The 27,918-nt window shown below is 36.3% G+C and overlaps 1 protein-coding gene across 1 annotated transcript in view; it reads left to right on the top strand.

Moving 5' to 3' along the window:
• Positions 1 to 27,918, top strand: part of LRMDA (leucine rich melanocyte differentiation associated) — a 697,858-nt gene that overhangs the window by 248,474 nt on the left and 421,466 nt on the right. The gene's annotated exons all lie outside the window — the stretch shown is intronic.

Here is a 27,918-nt window from a genome sequence, read left to right as displayed (position 1 = left end):
TTATTCTGCAGGAAATATTTGCTGGTGTTTCTAACTGAGGCTGTAAATCATTAAGCAATAATTTGATAGCAGTGCCACTTTATGTAGCCCTTGCCATTCCTACGTTTGTACTGGGTGTAGGACATGTCAGTTGTGTCAGTCTCATTGCTGGGGCTGAGTGAGGAACTAGAGCAGGAACAGGTCCTTAGGTCAAAAATGGTCTAAGGGAAAAATGATTGTGACCCAGCTCATTTCCCCACTGTTGTTCATTGTGCAGCTCCCCAAGTGGCTGCTCCCATTGAATGGTTAGTGTGGAGGCTCAAATGAGCAGCTGAGGCTGAAGGCATAGGGCCTGCAAAAATAATGTTCCTCAAACTACACTGTGAACTTCCTAGGCAGAACAGCAATACTAATCACAGTAGTAACTGACTAAGTTGAAAGCATGTGTGTGTGCTATAGACAATCTGCCTAAATACTACTTGCATAAAATCACATTGAAAATATTGAAAATACAAATTTTGGGAATATTGATGTCCGTCACTGGTGTTCCAATGGTGGACTGGTTTCCATATACATTGTAAAAGAATATTTAGCAATGTTTTATTCTTTATGGCTTTTTCAAGTAGACTAAATCTTTAAAGAAAACATTTTATATTCAACAACCAGTTTCCATTTTCAATGTAAATCAGATATAGCTCTTACCATATTGTGCTTCTTAGTCTCAGTCCATAGATCATTTTCATCTGCTAAACTGTATGGAAACATATGATGGCTGGACAGTAAGCAAAAATGTTTTCAGACTACATCTTAATGCGCTGATCCATTCAATTTTATGATCTCTGTAAACACAATCTGTAGTTCGTTCTTTGTTGAGGAACGTACATATAAACTGAGAAACCTGTAGGGAAGTAAAATTGATAACGCACATAATTATTTTAGATGTTGGTTGGAGCCCACATACAGTAGTTTTAGAATTTGTTAGTAAGATATGAGAAGAACTGGCTATGTCAAATTAGAATGTTTTCTGAGATACTGCATCCTGTATTGCACTAACATTTATCATTTAATGTTTTTGCCAATATTTGTTACGTATACCTTTTTTGGAGCTTAAGCTTATGATTAGATTAATTTTGGTTGCCTTTTGGGTTTGTGGTACAGGCAGGGAGAAGAACATAATTCTTGATTTCCATCAGATAAATTTAATGCCAAACTGCCACGCCGAAATAGTTCTTTAATAAATTTTAAGTACTGAGATAACATACAAATAAGAGCTCCTAGAATATTAAGGTGTAAGTATGCCTGTCAACTCTAAATCCTTTTACTGATAGATTAATAGTTCCCCCGGTAACCTGAACTTTTTTCTTTTTTTTAATCAGTAATGTGCAAATTTAAAAGGAACTGATTGGATCAGTAGCCTGTACAGATTGACAGCAGTCTGAACGTTGCATGCCAGCTCCAGCACTGGTGATACCAAACGATGTGTGTGCTCGTGCAGAGATGATCTTCCTGCGGTGGGTGTTGCTGTGGATGTTCCAGCAGCATCCTCGGTAGTTAATGGGCACGCGTGCAGGCATTCATACTAAACTAGGGGAATTGGACACAAATTGTGGTCATGGTGGATTGCATCTTTCCAGGTCTGAAGAAGGACAACTATGGAAGTTTGAATTCCTAATTCCCATGCTGCTGTTTGCACCCTATAGGGAAGGCATACCTTTCTATGCAGGATTCTTTTCTTTTTGTTAAGAGGGAAATAATGATCCTGACTGACTTGGAAAGAGGTAGAGAGGACAGATACGATAACTAATCTTAACTAAGTGGAGGCCACCGAGTGTTGTGTAAATGCAGGAGAAAACATTACTGTTGAGTATTAAGAAAACCATTCAAATTATGGGGAAGGGAATACAGGATATTCCCTGCTTCTCTTTCAAAATCAGTATCAGGATATTTGGAGGACAGGCTATCACTATTATGTTAAATTGTGCTACCTACAACATAAGCTTCTGTCTTTGCTAAAGCTGCCAGTTTTTATAAACAACTGAAGACAGAAGGGGTTTACTAAGAATAATGTTGAAGCCCAAAAGAATCCTGCAGCCTATAAATCTTAATAGAGGTTCTGAGATTCCAAGGGGCTGCATGTGTCTCTCTTACCCAGCCTCACTCCATCTTGGCTCCCCTGTGATGACTGCAATTTTCTTGAAACGGAGGCATGGTGACTTGAATTTACTCATGGCACTATTTGCCTACAAACAGGAATACATGCATATAACCTATGCAAATCAATAAAAGCATGTCAAGACCCCTTAGATCGCAGTACTCTCCTAAAATGCAATTTATCATGCTGCAAATGAGAGTAAGAGACTAGGTAACAAATAGTGTCTGATCATTTAACTAGCACCTGTTGTCATACATTTGAAAACTGCATTTTTCATTTGACATACAGTAAATTGCATTTTCATATATATTGAATGGAAGGGGGGACTTGGGGATGTACGAATGCAGGATTTTATGAATTTTATGAACAATGGAAGTTTTACCGCTGCTTTCTTGAAGAGGTCATATCAGAATCTAAAAATCTATTTGTTCAATTGCTGGGAATGCAAAATGTCTCTAGGAATTTAGAGAAAAATCTAAAAAGAAACGTTTCAAAGCATATTCGTAATATTGATAAATGTATAATTACTAAAAATAAATATCTAGATCAGAAAGGTTTTTTCTTTTTCTTTTTTTTTTCTTTTTTTTAATTCTAAAAATGTGCCAGACTGGGAGGAAAAGGAAACTTCTCGTATGAAATACTTCTTTTGTTTCTTTTGTGGATGTATTCCCCCTCCCCCCCCCCTTTTTTTAAAGACTATTCTAACTGGTCTTTTGAACTGCAAGTTGTATGATTGATTGCACACAGTAACTTCAGGTATGTATATTTATGGGAGAGCTGTACACAGTTTGGAGAATATGCTAGTGTGCAGAAGTTAGAGATGGGTTTCAGTCCTGGTGAATATCCCATTTCAGAATACCTAGAAAAGTTGTTGGCTGATATAAAACTTGTTGCATATCTGAGATGAATCCAGTTAGACTTTCTGGTGGATCTTCTACTTCATTAAGATGCAGTCTTGGGCACAACTGGGAAAGTGTGTATGGCAAGCTATAAAGATCTTTTCCCCCGGACTAAGGGCTTTGCAAAGGCTTACAGATTTTGCGGCTGCACTTGAACTAAAATAATCTTTAGAGCATTTTCCTTATACATCTCTGCATTTTTAATGATAGTTTCATTCTTTGTCTTTGTGGACATTTTCATATAGGTATCATAGTTTTGTTTAGCATAGAAAATAGTATTAGACTTGGGTGTGACTTCAGATAAAGAAGTTTGGTCCCTCTAATGCTGCAACTCAAACATGTTCAGATCCATGGTTACATAACATGAATCAGTTCTTTTTAACTTGCAGAAAAAGCAAAAGAAAGAATTTCTCATTCATTTGTATGTGACATATATGAACAAATATCTTTGTGTTCCATATCATGACACTTTGTCTCCGTGCCGCAGTTTTCTTGTGGAAGTATTAAAGAAAAAAAAAAACAACAACAAACAAACCAGAACCCCCCCTTCTTTTTGTCTCTTTCCTGCAAGAAGAATTGCGTACCAAAGAATATTTTTCATAATACTGCCTTTTAAGTATTTGATTATCTGTTCTCAGATTGAAGAGAGAACTTTCATTAAAAAAGAATATTGCAGATTTCATTGATGAACATCCTTTTTTGTAAAAATGCATTTGTTATTAGAGAAAAGAGATGATATCCTTATTGATACAAATACAGAAATTCGAGTAGTCCTGGAAGGTTTTAGAATAGCAGTTTTTAGTAACAGAAGCAGAAGCGACTGAATTTTGCTAAGTTGAATGTAAATGCATATTTGAGAAAAATGCTTTTGATATTAATAGCAACGAAAATTGAAGCAGTTTGAGGAGGAACTAGTTTGCAGTGTTTCAGCTTGATTTTAGTAGCAATGAAATGTAAATTGTGTTATGGTGCAGAAAACTATGCCAAGTCATGGGTTTTATTTCAGATCATTAGTATGATGAGCATGTTGTGTTTATGTGAACAAAACTCTTATGAACACTAATCTGAATGGCTACTTAGTCATTTCAATCAGTTTGTAATTACGGTGTGGCAACAAAAATACCAGTTTTGTCCAATAAAACTTGTAGCCTTATATAATTATTTTCCTAATTCTTTCCTTCTATATTATTGTATCATATGGTAGCACAGTTATTCAATTTTTATTTTTCTGATTTTAATGTCCCAGTGGGTTGACCTTTGAGATTATGCACAAACATATATAGGAATTACCCTTACATTGCACACAGTATGGCATATCTACTTGAAATAAAAAATCTAGATGGGGGGAAGCTCTGGAAATGAGCACCACTTCTTTAACATTATTAAAAAATCAATCTAATAAAACAGTGGTTACTTCTGTGAATTCATGATTGTTTGAGGTATGTATGTAGAATACGTGTGATTTCTAAGTACCTACAAATGCATATGTCAGTCTTTAAGGAGGGGAGAGTATTAAATGAGTGTAAAAGACTGATATTTTGAAATGTCGCATTACGTTCTTTGTTTTGGGGTGTGTGTGGGGGGGTGTTTTTCACCCTAAACACCACTTCCCTTCTGAAGATAAAGAAAATACCTCAGCAGCCTCGGTGAAACCTATCTGTCCCTCAGGAAGGGAAAGCAGTAACATTAGGAGCTCTGCGCACAGGAGGATTTGGGGTGGGTTGGTTGTTTCTCCCAGCCTTCTGGCACCTGCGGAGGCAGCCGCCCCCCACAGCTGGGGCCGGGGGTGTCTCAGGAGCAGCAGGGCCGCGGGGTGGGAGTGCAGGGAGGTTGGGAGGCTCCAGCTGCCTCTCATTAGCCCCCACCTGCAGGAGGCACTCGCAGTCCTGGGAGAAGCAGGGAGCAGGAGCTCTGAGGTAACCCTGAGGCACCTTCCGATTCACACTGGGGTTTGCTGGCTTTAAAAGAGTTGGTGTCGCAAATAATCCCTGCCATGAAGAAGAATTGCTCTTAGATGTGCTGGTGGCTCAGTTATGGTGGTGCAGCTTTAATGGCAGTGGAAGCAGTTCTTCTGTGGAATCGCTTTTTTTACAAGGCTTGCCTGCACGTCCTCTCTCAACTGGTTGACTTTGTTTTCCTCCCTGCTAGAGAAAAGCCACGTACCAGAACTGTTGTGGGAGGGAAAGAGGCAGGCAGCAGGTCTCGGCTGGGGTTGGGAGAAGAGTAAACACCAAAGGGAACTTAGCAGCTCAGAGCTGCTTTGCTTCCCTTCATACTCAGGAAAAAATGTATGAATTTCTTTCGAAGCCTCATCATTTCCCATCTGCTGACACCATGCCTGTATGTGGGGAGAAGACTGGGGCAGTGAAAAACCTGAGGTTTGGTGCATTCCTTCTCTGGTTTAAAAGGTGAGGGTTTTTTTTTTTTTTTTCTTGTCCCAATCCTGGGATGTAGTGGATATGAAGAAGAGTTGAGTTTTCCCCAGAAATATTTGTACCTTAGTTTTGGTACAAGGATGTGTTTTCACAGTCGTGTAGACTGAAGTATGAAGCACTTTCTTACCATTGAGTGATGGATGGAGAAAACATCTTGGAAGTCTTTGTTGACTTTGCACATTTAAACTTCAAGTTTGTTTATGAAGGAATAGATGGTGATATTTTTAGGAAGACTATCATAAATGTGCATAGAGGCCCCAAGGAATTTTAGTTTTCTATAACTCTGTCAAGTTAATGTTTTATTTCTTTTCCCCCAACGATTCTTAGCATTTAAAAGAGTAAGTACTTGCATGTTGACAGTTTGCAATGCAGTCATGAAGCTGCGCGGAGCAGACGCTACAGCTCGGTCAGACCCGCCTTTATGAGAGGCTCCAGAACTGTTACTTGATCTGTGACACTTCAGCTCTGGTAAATTAATGGTTGGATACTTCACCAGGGTTTTAGAAAGTTCATGCATCATGTTCGCTACACCAAAAGGCCAAAATACTGTTTGAAGTGATAGGCATGTGATCAGCTGTAGAGAACTTCCCCAGGAAATCAGAGAATGAGTGTCAAAGTGCAAGGGAGTAAAATTATTGAAATGAGGTTCTTGTGTTCTGTTCACCGAGAGTAAAATAGGCAACTATTTTTCTTTACACCATATGGGAGGATTTTTTTGTTGTTGTTCAAATGATTGAATATGATTTGGTATTATTACTTGCTGATAAAACTCCATTTTTGTGTGTTTAAGTTTCAATCTGATCTATTTTGTTGTGTCTAGAATACATTCAAATGGCTTTTAAATGAGAAATATGCCAACTAGGATTGTTTTGGTGCAAAGATTTCCATTTAGTTGGCAGAGGGAGAGAGAAAAAGAGAATTTGTAAAATAAAGCATCTTTGAATTGCCCGCAGAGGGAATGGAAAACACATACTTTAAATATTTTGACATAGGAGGTCAGATGGAAAGTGTTTCATTTTATTGTTTCAACATTTCATATTTATTTTCTATCTTTACTGTCTGCCCATTTTAAAACTTGTCTAAAAAGTAGTTGCTCTTACAACTAGCCACTATAGCATTCATTTGTAATACCAAGCAAATGCTGTGACTTTGCCAGCTGTGCTTCTTTTTTAGTGTGGAAGGCTCCAAACTATTCTTGCTACTTGTTCTGAAGATAAATTAGTGGCTTCTAAATAATGCAGTGAACCCTAATTCTCTTTGATTAGTAGCGAGTTAGATGATAGCGACCCATTGAAATTGGTCATCAGCATAAATAATGAGTGAATGAACTGATAAAATGCAAAGTCACCGGCCATCATAAATCAAATGAAATCCACTTTCTCTGGAAGTCACTGAAATTAGAAGTCCATGCTCCTATTAATTATTTTGCCTTCTGAAGACGACAGTGTTATAAATCAGCCTTGAAAGGCACTTCACTTACAAAGCTGAAGGAGTAAGACTGCCTGCAAATTGTTTTGTATACGCACCTAATTGTTTCTTAAGTAACCCACCTTTTGTAGTATGACTGCAGAAAAGCAGAAAGTGCACCCAAAAGTGCAGATTAATGAAAGCAAAAGATATTGCTCTAAGAACATTATTTGGTCAAAATAATAGTCATGTCTTCCACATGGGTCAGTCTGAAGCTGAACCTACTGTTCTTGTTAGGCAGGGTTCTGCCAGCTGGTTTGGGCTTGAGGTGGTTCACATTTGTTAGCCAGATATAATTAGATGGCAGTAAGAAACTTGTTAATAAAAAAGGCTGGAGCAAGAAAAAATGGACATGCAGAATAGTTCAGTTCAAAATTGCACTATGCATTTATCTAAACAGTGTACTTCAAGAATTTGAAATAGCAGGTTAGAGTTTCTTGCATAAAACGTATCCTTATTTCTCAAAGAGTTTATATATGTCTGTGCCTGTGTGTCTATATATATTTTAAGAGACCATGATTTTTCTGAAGTAATTTAACACTTCTTGCACAATACCTTAATTTTTCTTTGTTGTGCTAGAACTTACCTGTGTGTATCATCAGATTATGCCCCAAATGTGTCTTCGTTCTTGCTACCAGTCATTTAATGCAAGCAAGTAGACCTTCCTGAAATCTGAGAAGAGGTGAGAGGTCACGGAATTTTTCTTGGAAAATGTTGAATAATAATATTATTATTCAACGATGTTAGGTTTTCGTTCCAGTTTTTCATGACTTCTCTAATCTATTCTGATTGTGAATGTCGAGATCATATGGAAGGCACCTTGTGCTAGGTAGATGAGAAGGACTTGCAGGAAGAAGAGGAGGAGGATGAAAACTATTTATAATAAAAAACAGGGAGAAGAGCATGTATATATTTAAGAATATATATATATAGCATACTGTTTTAGAAGGTTAGACTCAGGATCAGTTTCTTATTTCATGTCAACTTACCTGATTTCGTGTCAACAGACACATCTGTGTAGTAGATAACCAATTATAGAGAGATTAAGTAATTAACAAGCTAATTAACAATGGGCGAGTGAAGGGTGCAGTCCAGTAACTGGTTGAAAAAGTCATCCCATGGTGTCATTGTAGCTACCTCTTTCATATCTTCATTGAAGTGATCTGGTATCCATGTTTCTAGTAGTCATTCTTCTTGATGAGTGCAGAAATCTTCCATGAAGGAGATTTCCCTTTATTTAGATGTACTCTAGATAAACTTGTGTTCCTATTTTATAGGCTTGTATGTAAGTTAATCAAAATAAGCAAAGCTTTGTCTCTACTGAAGTAAGCATTACTCCCCATATTGCTTAAGAAGGTACCTTATTTTAATTGCATTGACCCACTTAACAAGTGCATGGTGGCATATATGTTATTTGATAGAGGATGCTAGATTTGCTTACATCATTCCTAATTATGAAAGAGACAATCCTCAGAAGTAAATTGCTGTCTTATGCTTTTAGGTCTTTCTAGTTGATACTAAAATGATGAGTTTGGTTATCTTACTAACTCCAAGGACAGTTACTTAACCTGTGTGGTGGTTTTCATTGCCAAGCAAATTTGATAAATGTTTAGGTAGTTCCCTTGTGATCTCTCTCTGAGAAGACGATGTAAACAGAACTCTAGAACATGGTGAGACCTACACAACTCTTCAGGTCACCTAAAGTAAATGTTGGCTGGGAAAGGAAAATCTGTTCATTTTCTGACTATAGAAGTAGACTTCCACTGGAAGACTTCCCAATGAGGTGCTGAGAAATAAGAAAAGCAGAATCCACTGGAACACTTTTAATAACTGTTGAAAAGATAACACCCTAGTTAGTATACTGTGAATGTATCTGAAACACAAATCACTAACAGTGCTAGTCCTCTTTACATTGCAATAGTAAGTGTCACATAACTACAGAGTACTTGGGGGGAAAAAAACTTATAGCAGGTAAGCCCTCAGGGTGTAAATGCCAAGGGTGGTCAGTTGTTTGACTTAATGTTTAATTCTGGCCAAAATAATTAATCTCTAATTTAGATGAAATGTTTATTAGTAACCTTTAAAAACTTCTGTAATGTGGAAGTGAGTTGTTCTCTACTCAGCTTTTTGAGGTGCCTAGTTTTAAGAAGTGTACAGAAATCTTTATTTAGTTATTTTCCTAGACTGTAATTTATTTCAGAAATACATGTTTGAAGGCCTCTGGGTTAGAAAGTGAAAACATGTAGCCATTGGCTACAGTGTCATGGTGTGTAATTGATTGCACAGTCCTTCTAGTAAAAACAATGTTCTGTCTTTAGAAATACAGCTTGACCTTGTTGATCAGCACAAGTATGCATTTTAAGACTGGTCCCTAAGCAAATGGAAAGGCTTTTGCTTCCATGTGACAACTGCAAGTGTGCAAGTGAGCCAAGAAAAGGTTGACCTGCATTTCTTGTGTATCAGCTGTGCTAATGCCATCTTGTGCCTACTAAGGGAATTACTAATATTCATTTCCACACTGGTGCCATGGGGTATCGGTGGAACAACATGTTAAGGAAATGCAAAAGAATGAGCAGAAATCAAATTCTGAGACTTGCATCAGATTTTGATTAGTATGTAGTGTAATATCGTAAACTTTTTTTGTTTGATTTGTTTTTTTTTCCACTAACAAGCTTTAAGAATCTCAAGACTTGTTACAAATTGCATCAGTGACAGAGCTTGAAATAAAATGTGCATTTTTTGGTCTGCACTCTGTTCTAATTGTTATTGTCGCAGTTGTGCATGTCTACCCCTTGATATTTTAAAAATAGCAACTAAAAATAGATTTATTATTGCAGCACAGGAAATTTATCTATGTAACCTACAGTTAAGTGTTTGGAATTGATTCTCTGATCTTATTATGAAAATATACTCCGTCATGCATTGCTTTCAAAAAATTTGTACTTTCTAAAAATATAGAACTTATAAAAGATTCTTCATTTGCTCTTTGAGATATTCTTCCAGACAGTATCTCTGAAGTATCCATTCAAAGGGCTGTATTTTACTTTATATGCTAATTCATAAAATCATTTGATTTCATCTTTTATGGGGAAATTTGTTGCATGCCTGTACAGTTGGCTGGAAAACCAAAATAAAAATAGCATGAAACTTTGAGTGACCAAGTTAATAAGGAGTTAAGTTACTTATGCTTCTTCTTTTTTGATCCTTGGTTTAAAAAAAATAAAAATAAGAAAGCCTGCATGTAAATATATTTTTATGTATGCTAAGTGTAAAGATAGTGCTGTCCTACCGTATTGATTTATTAGATTCTCTGACATTTTAGTTGTGGTCGTTATGTTATATTTATGAGATGAATGTTGGATTCCCTCATTATGTTATCCTCATTTATTTTACATACTTTTATGGCTGGTTGTGTTCAGCTTTACATTTAAAGCTTTATTGCAGCTGTTAGTGTTGGGGGGAGGGGGAGGCAAGTACTTATTGATCAGAATTTACATGTTTACTGTTGTAATCATGATTTATTTAATCTCTTTCTACATATAAGTATAAGGTCTTTCTCTGAAATAAAATAGTGTTTTTCAGGAGGTCTCTTAGGAAGCTACTAGTGACTGGACTTCTCTAGGGAAAAATGTTGAACGCTTCGTAATATTGATGTTGAAGTTTTCATTCCTTATATTAAAAGATGCAAGTGATTTTTAGAATTTCACATATTAATTTGCTGTACGTTCAAGTTGAGGCTATGCTAACATTGGAAATGATTATTTGTCACAGTGTCTTTCATCTCGTGATCACATGTGACCACTTCACAAACATTACTTGGTTTAGTTTTATGACACCAGTGTGGTATGGGTTTTTGTGTGCTTTTTACAGCAAGGGAAATGGAGTCCCTGAGATTTGACAGACATAGCTGTGTTTTGGGTGCCCTTCATGAGATGCTTTAAAAGAACCCTGAGTTAGAAGTGTCATGAATATTTACCTACTGAAAATAAGCCTGTTCGGGAGGTTTCTGAAGTATGCCGAGAAAGGGATCCCCACCACAATGGCAACATCCTTTTGAAAACCTGCATTCGAGTAGCTTGACTAGGGTGAAGCAGTGTGGTGGTGGGAGCAGTAATGTGTCTGAGAGCTTCCAACAGAGGTTCTGTAATGAAACGTGAACGCTTCTGTACGATATGTTGGGCTCTAGCCCGTTTGTTAGAACAAAGTGAAATCTGTAGCATCATACCCTTAGTTTATAAATGCCTACTTTTGTAGATGGAAAGAATTGATGTGAATGTTGAGTAGCTATTTTTCTGTAAAGCAGATTTACTACTGTAGTATTTTTACTCTGTATTTGATAGTGTACTTAAAATTTGGCAGTGATCCTAAGAAATAATTTCTTATTTAATCTATACCTTCCTTTTGATTTTCTAGGAATAATTTATCTGGAATTGCAATGTGCTATATAAATTCATCATTGTTTTTACAGACTCTGAGTGTAGTGAACAAATGATTTCTAATCAAGATTTCTAGGTTACTGTTCATAATTAAGCTTAGTATTGTGTATAATTCACTATACCACATTTTCCAGTGACAGCCACGTAAATTAGATATCATCACAAAGGTTCTGGAGATTTATATTGTTATAAGGATACACTGTAGCCTTTTCCCATAAACTAACGTGTGTTTTCCTAGCACATAGAAATTTTGTAAAAACCTGCGTTTTGTCATCCAACTTTGAGCTGATGAGTATTTGCTCTGTAGTTTGCGGACATGTTTTACAGCTCTTCTGTACTCTGTGGTGCTGGATTCTCCCATCGTACATACTTTGGATAAAACTGAGTAAATAGGAACAAATTGCAAGTATTTTATATCATATAAAACTAAATGTAAATTATTTTGATTAATACTACTTAATACCATTCTTCTGTTGAATGGTAGGCATAAGTAAAGAGGAGGTACTCTGATGGCATGTCTTTTGCTGTGGAATATTGTTCATCCCCAAACTGTCCTCTCCCTCCTCTGGCATTTGATTTTCATTGGTATGATTTCTGACTCTTTTTTAATATGCATACTTCTGAAATACAAATTAGTTTTTTTCTAATGAATCATTATCATGTGCTATCATCAAAGGTTATTCACTAAAAACTTGAGAAACAGGCAATGAAAACTAATTTTGATTGTTAATAGAAATGTATTTTTAGCCTTAAACAGCTTCCATCAGCAATAATTATAGTTATGCCTCTTGGGTGTTATTGGACTTTTAAATTTACATGCAGCAGTTCTTTTTCATTTAGTAGTTAATCTTTTAGAGAACGCTGCAAATTTGTACTTCTACGAAACGTTAGGAGAGTTAACAGTATATTTGGCTATCCACCCTTTTAAACTACCTGTATAGGTGGTTTTTATATGTTAGTACAAGATGACTGTGTGGATGCTGTATAAAGCTAAAGCTTCTATCGTGCAGTTCAGTTTTGCCTGTCGCTGCTAGATTTGAAAAGCATGAATTCCATCAGCTCATATAATTTATAAGTATTAACAGCAAGATAATTAGGTACCCTTGTAGAAACAAGTTTTTGTTATTTAGCCAGTAAGGTAGCATTTTTATAGCAAAGCAAATGCATAAGGAATGTATTACTTTTGGATTTAGCAGGTAACAGAAGGTACAGGTCATCATAATAAATAAAGACTGAATTAGACAAGCAATACTTCCTATTGTAGATATTAGAAGTAGATATTAAAAGGGTTTTTTTCCTCCTCTAGTATTTTCATGTACAGTTGATAATCACGTTTGCATAAGCCATTGAGTTATAAATCCTCCTCTCCCTGCTAGAAGAGAGTTCATTTTGAAAAAGGATTGGCATGTGCCTTTTTAATCCAACTTCTTTCTGGCAACAAAACCTTGCATAAGTGAGATGTTTAAGGCCTCGTGATTAAATTCTTGTAATTAAAAGTGGAAATACGCCAGTGACACTAGCATTAGGTGTCTGAAACTTGTTTACCTAAGTGTGCAGTTTTTCACAGTTTAAGAAATGGTTAAAATTAATCCTGTGTGCAGTTACTGAGAGAGGAAGCAGGCCACAAATGTCAATAAATCTAGATCTGTTTGAAGTAAACGTCACTAAATCTTAGTCTTGACTGCTCTCTGGTAGTGTCAAGAGCTGCTCTGAAAGATGAATTTGAGGGGAGGATGAAAAAGGTACCATATTAAACCACAGCACTGATAAGTTTAGTTAAGAGGCAGAAGATGTGTCCTTGCAGTGACATTCAGTGGCCGATATTTGTTTCCCTTTAAATAATATGCTGTACATCTATGAGAATGATGGCTTGGTGTTTGTGACATTGCATCTTCACCAAGGTTACTGGCTCCAGGACAGGCAGTCTCTCCTCTCTTTCTCTCTCACACCCTGTCAATAAATATCCACTTGTCTGAGGAAGTGAGATACAGATTTTACAGCTGACACCAGAGCATCTTCATTTCCAGAAGCAATGAGTTTCAACACATGTGAACGTGAAGTAGAAAAAAAATTAAAGGAATATATCTTTCACGTCTTTGTCATAAGAAAGCAGTCAGACCACAGAATCCAAGGTTTGGCAATAGTGTAACACTTACTGTCTTCCAGTGAAACCAAAAATATATTGTGATTTTCTGCTTTATTAATTCAGGGTATTTGCAGTCTAATATTAGATAAACCCCAACATTGCTCTGTTCTGCCCCAGCATGCAACATCCCCAGCTTTCAGCTAAAAGAAGGAAAGAGGTATTCCCCAAATGTATGTATTCATAATAGGCCAGGGAGATGCAACACTGGTATTTCTGCTACGAGTGGAGCTTTTGAGTGAAAAGTTCTGTAACAAAGTTAACAAATACCAGTCAATTAGAAAATATACTAATTTTTCCTTCTAATCAGTAGCATATTCTTTCCCTGAAGAAAAAGCAAATAATGCTGTGGGAATAATTTATTCATTTACAGTTTATTTCATCTCTAGTCCTAATTTATACCATCTTAATATTTGCGAACAACACTCTTTTGCCTGTTCTTCCCTGCTTTTTATTTCTTATTTTATAACTAAAATGTGTTATCAGATGTAATTAACAAGTCTGATTTATTATTAGGCAGTACCAAATTGCTGATATGTTCACGCTCGCTCTCTCCCTCCCTCCCCCTCTGTCCCCTTCCTCCTTCTCTCCCACCCTCCTTCCATTCCCCCGACTCACTCCTGAGCCCTGACTCTTGATCAAGTCCTGATTTCTTGTCACTAATAGTAGTAGTTCTGGACCACCAGCACCAGGGGTAGACTTAAGTGCTTCATATAATTTTTCAACTACTTAATGGCCTATTCGCATCAATGCAAAGTAGACAGCACCCATCGATTCTCCCATAAGGACATAGTTAGCCATTACAAGAACAGATATGTAACTGTACCTATATTACTTTTTCAATCTGGGAACAGCTTTTTCTGGCAGATTTTTCTAGCTCTTGCATTGGGTGCTCTGGAGATTAATTTGGCTGCATCATATAGATGTGCTGCTGTAAGCAGGACTAAGGCAAGCTGTCCTTCTGAAATCGTTTTCTGAGACCTTCTTGCAATTTGCTGCCTTTCATCAGCTTCAGAATATAAGGCAATATTCACAATTTGTGGTATTAGCTTTCTAAAGAATCTTAATTTCCAAAACAACAACAACAAGCCTCTGAAATGCCCAACCTGATATAAACGTACATGTTGCTTATGACTGTCTTTGATCAATGTGGATCAATGGAGAGCTGGTGTTTCTAGTGAGAATTTTTCTACAGAGCTAATAATAATCCTATGCAATACAATCTGATAAAGGTTTCTTCAAATATTCGGAGCGTACAGAATGCATTTGCAAAGATACTGTGCTACTGAAAGATGTCTGTCTCTCCAGGAGTTTTTTATGTTATGCTGTTGCTTCATACATGTCTTGCACATAAGTTTTGTCTAAACACAAGGGATTGTTTAGATCCAGCACGTTCTAGGAAGACCTTGCTAGTAGATGCTCTGGTGAAAATTGTTCATCTTCGAAGTTCTCAGCTATGAAGCAAAATGTTTTTTTCATCTTAAAAATAGCTTTGGTAATTCTACTATTTTGAATCCCAAATGTATGATAAAGGAGCCTTGGTTATCTGCCAAGAGCTATGTCTTTCCTCTTATGTTTTTAGGGGCTGTAAGTTATGTTTTTGATTCTCTTTTTCTTGATGAAAAGCCGTCAAAAACAGCTATTTCCTTTCTTCCTTCTGCCTCTTTCAAATAGGAGAGCTGATGGCTGGTTGCAAGCTTTTGTAGGAGGCTTAAGAGATTTGATGGAGGATTGGTAGGTGTCAGTCCAATTATGTAAGTTAAAACTTCTTATACCATGCTTGAGTATTTGAAATGCTGTTCTGTTTCTAAGATGATGGAGATATAGGTTATTCTCATTCCTGTGTAATATGTTGAATGCATGAAGAGATTAAAGGCGACTGGATCTCATCAGCAGCACTTGGTTCAGGCTTGACCTATTGTCTTTGAATCAGGCTCTAGGTGGAGAAGTTGGTGCCTGTTTAAAGTTTGGAGCTGTACAAAATGAAATTATGGTCCTCACAGAACCTGTTGAGTTAGTAACTTCCTCTCTTTATTTGTGCTAAGTGTTGCACAAATAAAGTTATAAACCAAGTGAAACATCAGAATTAAATGAATAGAATTATGGCAGTTGATGGTTTGCATTTTTTTAATGTGATAAATATGTATCTAGCATGTCCTAACCATATTAAAAGTTACAAGTGTGTAAAATTGCTTTCAAAATATTTAGCACAGCAAAAGAAGTTCATTCAGTTGTTATGAATTTTTCAGTATTTTCACTCAAGTTAACTGAACTGTAAATTAGGAACTGTAAATTAATTGGGCTATCAATCCATTTCTTTCAATTGTATATTACTACTTGTTACTTTGTGATCTTATAGTAGGCAATTACTGATGAAAAGCCTAGTAAGAAGCCTTCTTCAGCTCTACTAAAAACTCCTGTATTAATTAAGTTTTGAGGACTTCACATCCTTCTGAACTTTTGAGAGTTAAAAGGTTCCAATAATTAATGTGGAACTGACAGTGTATAAAAATCTAATATCTGAAAGCAAGCCCTACTAAGATCAATGAGGTGCTCCTGCTGAAGGATGGAGGATTAAGATTCTGGTGCTCTTCATTTAAAAAACAAAACAAAACTTTTTTTTTTTATCTTAGAAACCCATGTATGCATGGAATAAAAACAAAATGGGGAAAAAAAATCAAAGAAAACCCCAAAATGTTATGTGTAAGATTAAGTGTATAGCTCATGTACACTGCAAGGATGAATATGTCCCAATTTCTTGCTCTCTTACAGATATTATGGAATACTTAAATCCTTTAAATAGCCCGTTCCCCCTTTTCCCCAACAAATAGCCTAGATGTACTCTTTGTTTAAAAGTTAAATTTTAACCTGTGAAATATCTATAAAATTGTGTGATTGCTTTATGCGTATTTGATTTCTAGTGTGTTCAAAGTATCATCTGGTGACCTTTAGTGACAAAAATAATTTTTTATTCCTTTTAGTTCCTATTAGTATGGCAGCTTTGAAAGGGTGATAATTGAATTCTGCCTTATATGTCATCGAAAAGAACTGTTAGGCTACAGTTATAGGGTCATATTGTATTTTCCTATTACACTTTTCTAATCCTAACTGTAAGTTCTTTAAAAGTGCATAGTGAAGTAGCGTTGAATTAACTTAACGCAGCCCACAATAACTGTTACTGGTGTTGTGTGACACACTCTGGTGTACAGGGTAAAGTATAGTTTGACTTAAATTCTCAACCTGGGTTTCAAAGGTTTTTGTCCATATGAAACTATTGATTAACTGTAAAATGAGTAAGTAGAGGGGAAACATAGACAAATATTTATTCTTTATAGTAACTTTTCATCAAGTTCAGATTTTTTTTTTATTTTTATTTTTTAATCTGCTTATCAAGCACAATATCACATTACCGTGTTTCTGGTGGTTTCTGCAAATATATCTTTGTTACCATGAATAGTTCTGTCTGAGAGGATAGTATCCCCTTGTCATTAGCTAAGCACTCCCTGCTATGTTAGTAAAGGTTTTGATTCTCTGATTCCCAAATGTAGTTAATTTCAGGTAGAGCCATGTTATGAAAAAAGAGTATTAGGCAGACAGACATATGTATTTAGCACTGAATCTCAGCACGTGCACCAGTGCCAACAACTTCTATAAAGTGCTTTGCACATATACTGAAGAGGATTTAAATTGCTGTTTTCAGAAATATTTGCACAGGGCTAATAGACCTTGGCTTATGATATTGACTCTGGACTAGTAATTAACAATTTTGGGGGCTGATAATCAGATGCTGGTGAAAGTAATTGCTCGCTTTTAAAAAATCTTTCACGGATATGTTCAAGTTTGTTGTAAATGTTTTTCATTAATTTACTGATATGTCTTTTCCTTTGATACATAAAGGAAAAGGGGATAGCAGGCTTCTATTGAATTATGCGTGTTTACTTTGACATGAAAGGGTCAGTTTTCATACTGCTTTGCAGGGAGTTCTGCTCAGTTACCACTTAAAGTAAGCTGCAGTGCTAAGTACCTGTGCACCAGGTTGAGCATTCATCCCTGCTCTCTCTAGGGCCCTTGATTACTCATCTGTTTGTGTGTGTAAAACTGAATACATAATTTGCAAAGGAAACGTGATGCCGTAACAGTTGCTATATTTCTTGAAATAGGTATAAAGTATTACCTGGGTCTTTAACCAGCTATCACTTCACTAAAGTTTTTTATAAATGCGATTATCAAGAGATATAACAATGCCACAAGAACAAAATATACCGTATGTTTACACTATAACTGAATTATTCTTGCTAATTACAGTAAGTATTTTTAGTCATTGATATATGCAGCCACTAAAACACTGCATTTATCAGCTGGGTGTTTTTTCCCCTTGGTTTTGATGTTGCCAGTGTATATTTAATCTCAATTTATTTCTACTAGTCATTGTTATATAAAACCTAATGCATGGAAACACAATATTTATCCCAGCAGCTGTTAAAAATCTGTGGATATGGATTAATGTCAGCTTCTAAATGTGTAGTGCTTTAGTTAATTCCATCCAAGGACAGATGATATCATCCACTAGGAAGGAATATATTAAAAGCTGTCAGCCAGAAAGTAGTAAAAGTAGGTGATATGTTATAAGGAGGACTAAAAGGTCATTCAAAGAAGAGATACTGCTAATAAGTCAATTAAAATTTTCAAGCTGACATTCTACAAATTTCTGTGTAAGCCCTAAAACATTTTCAAAGCTAGCAAAATTCACATCCAAGACTGGAAAAACAGAGGTCGTACAGATCCTGCGCAGTTTCTCCATGGAATGAGCAATCTGAGAGCTGACTGCTTTAGGTTAAGACCAATTTGTGAAGGCCAGTTGTTTAGCTAGGTTAGTGTGGTCTGAGTTGGGTTCTATTTGACATAAGCAAATTTATTTATTTGCATAGGTGCCTTCTACATTGTCTTGCAGTCCTTTCTAATGGTTACATGAATTATGTGCAAGTGGCTAATTCTATATATGGGTAGATAGGGAGTATGTATGAATATACTTATTTAGATTATATTTAATGTGCGAGTAATTTATTTTAAATTTACTAATGACTTTGTATTGTTTAGGGCCTAGGCTCAAAATAACCATACTTTATAACTTGATGTATATAGAATAAAATATATTTATTCCAAGCAGTTGCAAATTGTTTCTGCACATTTGTTATTGCTGTGAACCCTGTAGCCATGCAGTGACTAAAGGACACTGTATTTGTCTGAATTTGAACACAGGGTCTAAAACATACACAAAGAATTCTGTCAGCTGGTGCCTCAGGCCTGGGATCCAGGAGACTTACCTCTGAGCAGCTGAAATGTAGCACTGGCGGCTTTTGACAATTTGTCTTATTTATAGGTTAGGTCAAGCTTGGGATTGGGGGAAGCTTTTTGGTTTTTTGACTTCATATGTGATAGCTAACTGTCTTGATTCTCAGCTGCTATTAGGACTTTTTTTTTTCTCAGATAATCTGAGAGCTGGACTGTCTGCATCATTTTTGGTAGTGCAAAGATAGTTCTTCTTCTTGATTCTTCTACTTACCAATCAAGAGGGTATCAACTGAGCAAATATTTCAGTGAAGAAAGATCAGACAGTAGTAGCCAGATTCCAGCTTCATGTCTGGAATAGACGTTTCCCTGTTTTGCACACTTTGCCTGATAAGATTTTATTTTTTTCTGTGACCTGAGGTCTGTTGTCTTCAGATATTCTCACTTTTTAAAAATTTATTGAGCTTATTCTCAGAAGATAGTCTGTGTGACTATATATTTAAATCTGGATATGATATGTCTGTTATCTAGAAAGGGTGGTTGCACCAATTTCACACTAAATTCATAGTATAAATTAGCTAGCTCAGTACAGCAATACAAAAAGAAAACTAATGAATCAAGCTTCCAGAAAATATGTGGAAGGTCTACTGCAAACTCTGTCTTGAAAATCCATGATCCAGTTTGCTTATATGTGATTATGGGAGTAAAAGGAAGAAAAAAAAAAAAAAACCCCAAACCCATAGGCATTGTCTAAGAATTTGATAATAATACACTTTGTCTGATACATACTATTATTTGAAAGATATGTTTATGTGCCTGTGATTCTGTGCATGCACATTTTCTACATACATATCTATAACACAAAAATATTATATCATGTCTATATCCACTAATCTAACATGATTAGGTTGGCCCTGCTTGATTCACTTGACAGGCAGGCAGTGACATCAATCAAAATTTCTGCCATTCATGCTGCTTTCAGCGGTGCCAGTGAGAGAGTCCTGACAGATTTCTTTTCAGTGGGTTAGCAATAGCATCAGGATTCGGGTTTCTTCAATGTGGTGGAATGTTCATTCATATATATGGATCCTTTCTATTTAATCTGCATTCATTTAGCTTATATCTAGATGGCATAATACTGTACATTAAGAGATCCCCAGGTATTGTTGGGGATCTGAAGTGCTGCGTGCTCTGAAACAGAAGGTAGTTGTTTTTAAGATCTGATGAGTACTTTTTGCATGATACTGAAATGTGTCATGTAGAAAACTGTCATGTTTTTTACAAATAGTATTTGGAACTTTTTTCCTATATGACGTTTTGTTCTAAGACACGATATTAAGAAAGTAATATATCCTTATTTTCCTGCAAAGGTGTAGTAAAAAAAAAACAAACAAACCTTTTTTTCCATTGCTCCCTATTGCATATTCACTAGAAAGTTATTGTAAAATAATAAATGTGCTGTGATTGTCAAATACAATAAAACCAAAGCAGGAGTTCATCTTTATTAGGTAATCTGTTGTCCTGAAGTCATTCCAAATTCACCTGATGAAGTGGAGCCCAGTTTTGCTCCACGTAGGTAAGCAAATTTTCTTTTGTCCTTTCCTAGAGATGTAAATTAAGGTAAATTTTCTGTCTGCTGTACTTGGAAACACACTTCTAAAGAGCTGAAGCAGTGCCTCTTTCTTCTGAAAGAAGTAGAGAAGGCAGGGCAGAAAAATCCCCAGGAAACTGTGTGTGTTGCACAAATAGTGACATCAGAACATGAAGGAGGACAAAACAAGGAGCCTAGGCTAAGCTGTAATCACCCTGGTACACTGTGGCTGGGGCTTTGGCTTTAAGTTCCCGTAGCTCAGTTGCACCATAGTTGTGTTACCTTGCTTCTACCCCGCTGCTCTGGAAATGAGGGTGGAGGGGAAAGAAGAGAAGAGGAACCAAAACTGTGAGGGGAAGAGACAATGTGATGGAGGTTTCTGTTTTCCTTTAGAATTCCAGTTTTTGTACCCCACCTCTGCAGAGTCTCAGCTCCTGCAGGTGAGAAGCTGCCCCTGCTCAGAGGCTCTCTTCCATGCGCACGTGACTGCAACTCAGCCTGGGGAATACTTACTGCTGTTGTGTCGTCTCCTCATAGCTATGCACTTTATTTTTAGGTATAATCATTTTTATGTATGTGCCTGTTTTGGCCAAAGACCTCAGAAGTTCAAAAGACTCAGGGTACATTCTAGCAATGTGCTAATCAATAGGTTTGAAAGTAGGGCAAGATGGCAGGTTTCCCATACGGTATTAATTTGGTCTGTAATTTTAAGCAACTCATGAACTCTTCCAGTTCTTCTTAAACTCAATTCCTGGGCAATTATCAACAATTGATACTTGCACTAGCAATTGTAGTTTTCTCTAGAAAAGCTGCTGGTATACTAAATGCAACTTTGGGGTCTAGAAAAACTCTGATGTATTTTACAAGTTTTTTTAGAGGAGGTGGAAAGATATTTGTGTGGTATTATGGTCTCAGTTTTTATCTGGAAGTATTTAATTGATTAAAGCAGTTATATCAGAAATTAAATAATGGACAACATAGATGGCACCAAGATATTTATGTCTGATAGACATTGTTGCATTGTGGCTTTAACAGGAATTTCAGTTCAGGGGATTAATGAGCTAGGAATTGTTTTCTGCTGATGTAATGCACTTGATAGTTGCTTCTGCCTTAAATTCTAAACTATGTTTGGCTTTTCAGTGTCAGAAAATATCTTTTGTCCTTTCTGGCTTAATCCAAAACACTACTTAGTCTTTGTTGGTGGTTTTTAGGGCCCTTTTTTGGTGGCCCTGTAAGGGGGATGTGTTTTTACAGAGAAACTAAAGTAGAGTTTTCTTCAGATACTTTATTCATTAAGATTGCAAACATCATGAATAAATGCTATTTGACCGACATTTCTCTTTAAATAAATAAGAGGTGTTTCAGGCACACTGCTGTACCCTTTACTGAATGACTACTCCAACAGCTTATAGTAGATTTTTGTCAAGTGCCTAGTCCCATCCATGCAGTAGCGAATGCTAATGTCGGTGCCGCGTGAGAATTCCCTCTGAGGTGCAGAGGGTGACGGGGGCGCTTCAGGATGGGATCCAAAAGGGTCGGCCAATTGACAAAGGCATGAATGTAAAGCTAGCTCAAATTGCTAGCTTTAAATTCCTTAAGTAAATTCCTTCCATGTTCCATTTACCCTGCCCAAACTCTTTTTTGGGAGTGTCTGACTGTGTTGAGTTTCCTGTTTTTCTATTGGGTGCAGTGCTGCATGCTGAGTGGTCCAGGAGGTCTCCGTGTGGGACTCCTTACTCAAGATAAGCACCTAGGAGAGGCGGTGCTTTTCCAGACCTGTCTTTGTGGATTTGTGCAGATTAACCAAACTGTGCTCAAAGCTGGACAGATGTGAGGTATTTGCAACATAAAAGCTGTACAGCTTTATTATTAAGGAGCTGTACTTGCTCTGGTAAACCTGTTCTCTCAGCTGCAATAGGACTTGTGTTACTTCTTTGGGAGACATTGTAGAGTATGAAGGATAGGTTTACTAAAAGCTTATAAACCGGGGAACACATTCTCCTCTAAGTTCTAGGAATTTTTAAATTGCTACAGGTAATATGTCTTTTCTATAGTATTCTGTATACTTTAATGTTTATAATTAATTATCTTGAAATTTGAGTTGATGTTTTAGGAAGGAAAGGAGGATGTCTTTCTGTTCATGACTTCCAGTCTAGGAATATTTGTGCAACACTGGCAGGTCGGTCGGTCTGTCTGTCTCTCTCTTTTTTTCTTCCTTTCCCCCCTCCCACCCTCCTGCCCCCCAAAATGATGTGATACAGAATAGCCAGAACAGTAATCTGGCTTTTCTGAATTAATCCTTTGTTGTGGTAGCACTTGGTGCTTCTGTTTGATAACGGCGAAAGTGCTGTTTCTTTACATAACATTTCTCCACAGAAATGTTTCCCATATGAGCAGTATGAAGTCACTGGACAGATTCTACTAGATCATTCTCTGGAGGGCATGATGGAAGCTTCAGTGGGAATCTACGGCAGTGTAGTCTTCCAATAAATTTGGAAAGGACTTAAGAAAATTACCCTTTTGGAGTGAAAAATACATGTACATGTGTGGAGAAGAGTGGAAAGAATTATCTGAAGTTGTTTTTTGGATGAGTTTTGGAAGAAGTTAGTTTAAAAGAAAAGATTAGGGAAATTATGAATTAAACATGTAGCACTCATTTAGCTCCTTTCTGGGGAAAGGGTAGATGCAATGGCTGCATTATATTTGATTAGGGAAAATTAATTGATTCAGCTAAACTACATCTATGTTTCATGAGTAGGATTTTTTTTTCCTTTTCAGTAAAAAATTGTGAAGTGTCAGAGCTAGAGACGTTTGCATATTATTGGTGTCAAAATAGTGTATGATTGTCATGGTTTGCTTTGTGGTGTTTGGTTTAACAGCCCCATACGAGTTTACTTCCTATCTAAACTACGTAAATGGAAGTTCCAACTACAGATATGTGAATTGACACACAAAAATTGCAAGATTCTCATCCCACCTAGAGTGATTTTCCCAAACTCAAACATGTAATCAATAATGTAATGGTACTTAATGGTCTGTATTTCTGGTCTTCTGCATCAATCAGTAAGTGCATTCCAACTAGAGTATCATTTCTGTAAATCGATGCAGATCTTAGCTATTGACATAATGATGACATCTATTTTTAACATAAAAAAAAATCTGTCTCAGCACAAACCAGTTCAATCCTCCTTAAATCAAGCAAAGTCTGGGATGGATTAGATGATGTGAACAACTGATGTTTTTGTGGGAATCTTTCTTAAAAGCTATCCCTGAAAGTGGTTTGCCTAATCCGGGATGGTGTAACTACCTTTTTGTATGTTTTGATATGTTGAATCATTTCACTTCTTACTATGATGGAATGATTATTTTTTATATAAGAAGTAAACGTAATTCTAATGGCATTTAAGTGTGCTTTAAGTGTTGTAATGAATTCTCTGATACATAAATTGGTTATGTAATGGTCTCACAGTACTACTAAGAAATGCCCCCTTTCATCACAAAAAATTCTTCTTTTTTTTTTTTTTTTTTTTTTTTTGCCCTCAGTAGAATCATAAATAAGGTTGACTACTCTGGATTCTATTACTATGTAAAAGCTATTTTAAAACATCTAACCATCTGCTTAATGGCTGGTAATATGTTTCTAATGGTCACTCTTGATAAGATACTTTCAATTTGCTACAGTAATAGTAATCAAACAGACAAGTGCATTCCATGGTGATGTGACTGAGGTTGTTCACCAGTTTCTGATCAGCAAAGGGTTATTACAGTCTTTCATAGAAAAGGAAGAGCAGCTTTAGGAGTTTTCTGTTTAAACAGCATCTTTTCTGGATGAGAAATATGGATTGGACATGTGAACATTTGTAGTAATTCAAAGGGATAGTCTTCAGTATTTACACATCCAGATATTGTGGCTACTGTAGTTGTAGCAGGTCAGTTTAATTAATAATTGTCCTTTTCTCTGGGATGATATATACTGAATTGCTGTCATCTGGGGCCTTGCATCCCTTTGTGTGATCCTGGCAGCTGGTGACAGCTCTGCAAATTATGAGTTTCTTGGCTTAAAACAGACTAAATTGCAGACAAAACAAGCTATCAGCTGAGTAAATACTGCACCTCTGGCTTCAGTGAGAAGAAGGAGATTAGCGTGAGTACTTAGTGTTCATAATTACTAGTAAGAGGCAAATAGTAGGCTCAGGCTGACTGGAGATTGTTCCATTATATCCAATTAACACCCACTTGATTATTGTTAATTACTTGTGTTGGATGACAGAGGAGTAAAGATGTCATACTTCAAACATACAAATATCATCTGGGTCATCAATATGCTGACACTGATAATATCTTGCTCAGTCTCAGATGCTACTAGGTATTTCCTCTGTACAGTTGTTAGATTGCTTTTGTTACTTCCTAAATTTCTCCTTAAATACACGGCCTAAATGAAAAAAATATTTCTGTTCTTAAGAAAAAGAAACTCCAAACCCTACATTTTTCCTATTAAGATCTTCAGGATAATAAAGATCTCTTAGTGACACAAGACTTCTGTCATTAATAATTTTTTGTAAAGGCCTTTTTGCAAAGTAGCTGACTGAAGTGGAGATTCAGAATAGGTAGTCGCAAGTCGAATGTAATGTGTTTGTTACTGCAGTGCCAGAAGAAACTTCAAGTTAGGATTTTCAATTTCATGTGGTTGGGTACCTAACTCCATTAGGTTCCTTTGAAAATTCCAACCTGAAAAGTTCAAATATAGGGACATACATAAATATTCTTGTCTATTTTCTTGGTTACTCATAATGTGTTGTGATAAATGACTGAAACTAATACCATAAAAAGGTGAATTCCCCAAGTGCAATGAGTTAATGAAGACCTTTCTCATTTTACATTGTAATATATATTTAAACAGTAAAGGAACAGGCATTAGAAAGTCTATTGAAATAAGGAATTCCTAAGTATATTTAAAGATTTAAACAGGGAATTGAATATCTTGACTAGTCATTTGGAATCTATAATGTTAAAATAGTCTCCTTTTAAAGGGCATGCACAGCATTAAAAATCACCTTCCAAATACTGTAAATATATATATTTTATAATGAACAGATATCAGTGAAATGGAATATTGTCATAAGATAATAGGTTCTGGCTGATGAATGCTGAAGCAGAGGCAAAATGCTCGATTTTAAAGTATGAGACATTGATCCTGTGACAATCTTTTATTACAATTTACTTTTATTTCTATTATGCCACCTGGCCAATGTGGATACCATCGTCTTGCCTGAATGGGACACTTAGAATCATAGCATGTAGAAATCTGTGCCTGTCTAGCAGCTTCACATTATATTGTGCTGCTACTCAGGGTGTCACAAAAGCAACAGCTGTCAGACTTCCTTCTTACTTTTGCAAAATTATTTCTGACACAGAAGATGCAGAAATATATTATCAATGTTGGGTCTGTGAAGTGGTGGAGAACAATTCAGGTAGCATCCAGTAAACAGTACTTAAACATATGTTAACCAGCATTTTAATGCAGTAAAGAAATTAGAGATGACAGCATGTCTCTGTATCTGTCCCTTCCTAGCAGTGCCATACTGTCTGTTTGTGAACTTCTTGTTTTTTGTTCTAACTTTTTTTAGTATCTCAAGTGACAGTCATTTCTCTGCTTTAAATATACTACAGTTAGACACATCATGCTGCTAGGATTTCCATACTGTGAACTGTAAGACTGAAAATTCTTTAACAGCTCTTGTTCCTCTCTTGTGTTTATGTAGTGCCCAGCAGTTTTCCTGTCCCTTGGTTGTACTGGTTTCTAGTTTGATTTACATATGCTAACTTGAAACTCATTTCAGAGCTTGTGTAGAACCGAACCGTATTTATCTATATTCCTGCAATAAACAGAATGAATTTGAAGATGAGAAAGGTAACATCAAAAACCTTCTGAAATTCACTCTTTTTAGAAGAAAGCATGATGAAATAAGTAGCCCCTCCTTTATTTTCAGGTGTTCTTCATGGGAGTGCTTAGGAAGTTTTATTTGATTTAACTTAGGCATAAATAATATTCTCAATTCAGAGCAACGGTTTAGAACTTGACTGAAGGTCTTTTTTGTGGAGTAATTATCCTGATTTCCTTACTAAATGTTATTTTTTGCATTACATTTAATAGCCTCTTTTTCTTTGGTATGGTTAGAATAGTGATAGTGTCTTCTGTGACTTAGGGACAGAATATGTCTTTTGTTTGGAGTTTATCATTTGGGCATTAATTTTTTTTCCTGCGCATCTTCTCAACTGATACATTAGAACAAATGATGTGTAGGCTTTTTAAGTAAGTGCTTTTTTGCTTCTCTGTCTTCTAGATACCTTATTTAGGTGGCAGGGTGTGCTGTGTTCTTATGCCACTTTTGGATGATGAGGTGTTGGTTGCCTGAATGGGGATATTAAGGACTTGGTGATAACTAACGTAGTGCAGTGTTAATTTTGTAATACTTCAAAATATTATCAATCTAGGTTACTGTTCTAATTGTGTTTATAAATGCTTGGGAGGCACATTGCGTATCCAAACTCTTTGAGCACATGAAAGTATGTGTGTACAAGTATCACACCAGTAGTTTTCAGAAAAAATGAGTATTTTGTATTTTTTTTTGCAATGCCAAACATGCCATTTTAGTGTAGTGCAAAATTCTTTCAGGATCCTTATTTCCTATAACAGGAGGTCCCTGGGAACTTCTTTGAGATGTAACTTTCACAATAGGTTTTTGCTGAAGATCTGATAACTCAGTGGTCCAACAACAAATATTCTTCCTATCTTAATGTTGTACTAGAAATCATTCCCTTGACCCAAATATACAGTAGTGACTCAAGGGAACAGTAAATAGATAGGGGAGCAGATATTCCAGTGCCCTAGCTGTTCAGTACTATTTTGGTTATGCAATGAAGCAGAAAACTAAGATAATCACACTTAACTGTGTATTTTAAAGGTACAGACAATCTGTGAATCCAAAGCTAGTCAAGTACCGCTGAGATCTGAGCTTACTGTCTCTTTTTTCTTTTGTGCTGAATAGTCATGACAAAACAGCGTATCAGCACGTATTGTGTATGTTCTAATAGTGAATTTACTAAATTGTCGTTTACAGTGGTATTACAATTGTAAATTATAACAGCCAACCGTTCTCCTTACTGTTTGCTTGTGCTTGTGTTCTAAACCTGCCTGTTCGATTTTGGGGAAGATGTTTCATATTTTTCTTGGTGCACTAAGTCAAAAACAAGTGCTTTATGGTATGGACCATGTTTTCTGATAAACAGGTTTGCTTTGTGTTATGAGTTTCCTTCTGGGGTCTTCTATGATCCGTACAGTTTTAATGTCTCTTCCCTTTCTTCCTCAATTGTGTTTATGAAAAAAAAGTAAAGAAAAAATTGGAGAAGGAATGTTTGATGCAAAGTTTGAGCTTTGTGGCAGGTTTGTGTGTGTTATAAATACTTGAAATTAAAGCTTTACAATAGAAAATCTGAAATGTATTCAGCCTGTAGCAAATTGAACAG

This window comes from Apteryx mantelli, chromosome 7, assembly GCF_036417845.1.
Source record: "Apteryx mantelli isolate bAptMan1 chromosome 7, bAptMan1.hap1, whole genome shotgun sequence".
In the NCBI taxonomy this organism is placed as follows: domain Eukaryota; kingdom Metazoa; phylum Chordata; class Aves; order Apterygiformes; family Apterygidae; genus Apteryx; species Apteryx mantelli.
The sequence above is the reverse complement of the archived record's forward strand: the minus strand, read 5'-3'. Positions and strand labels throughout refer to the sequence as shown.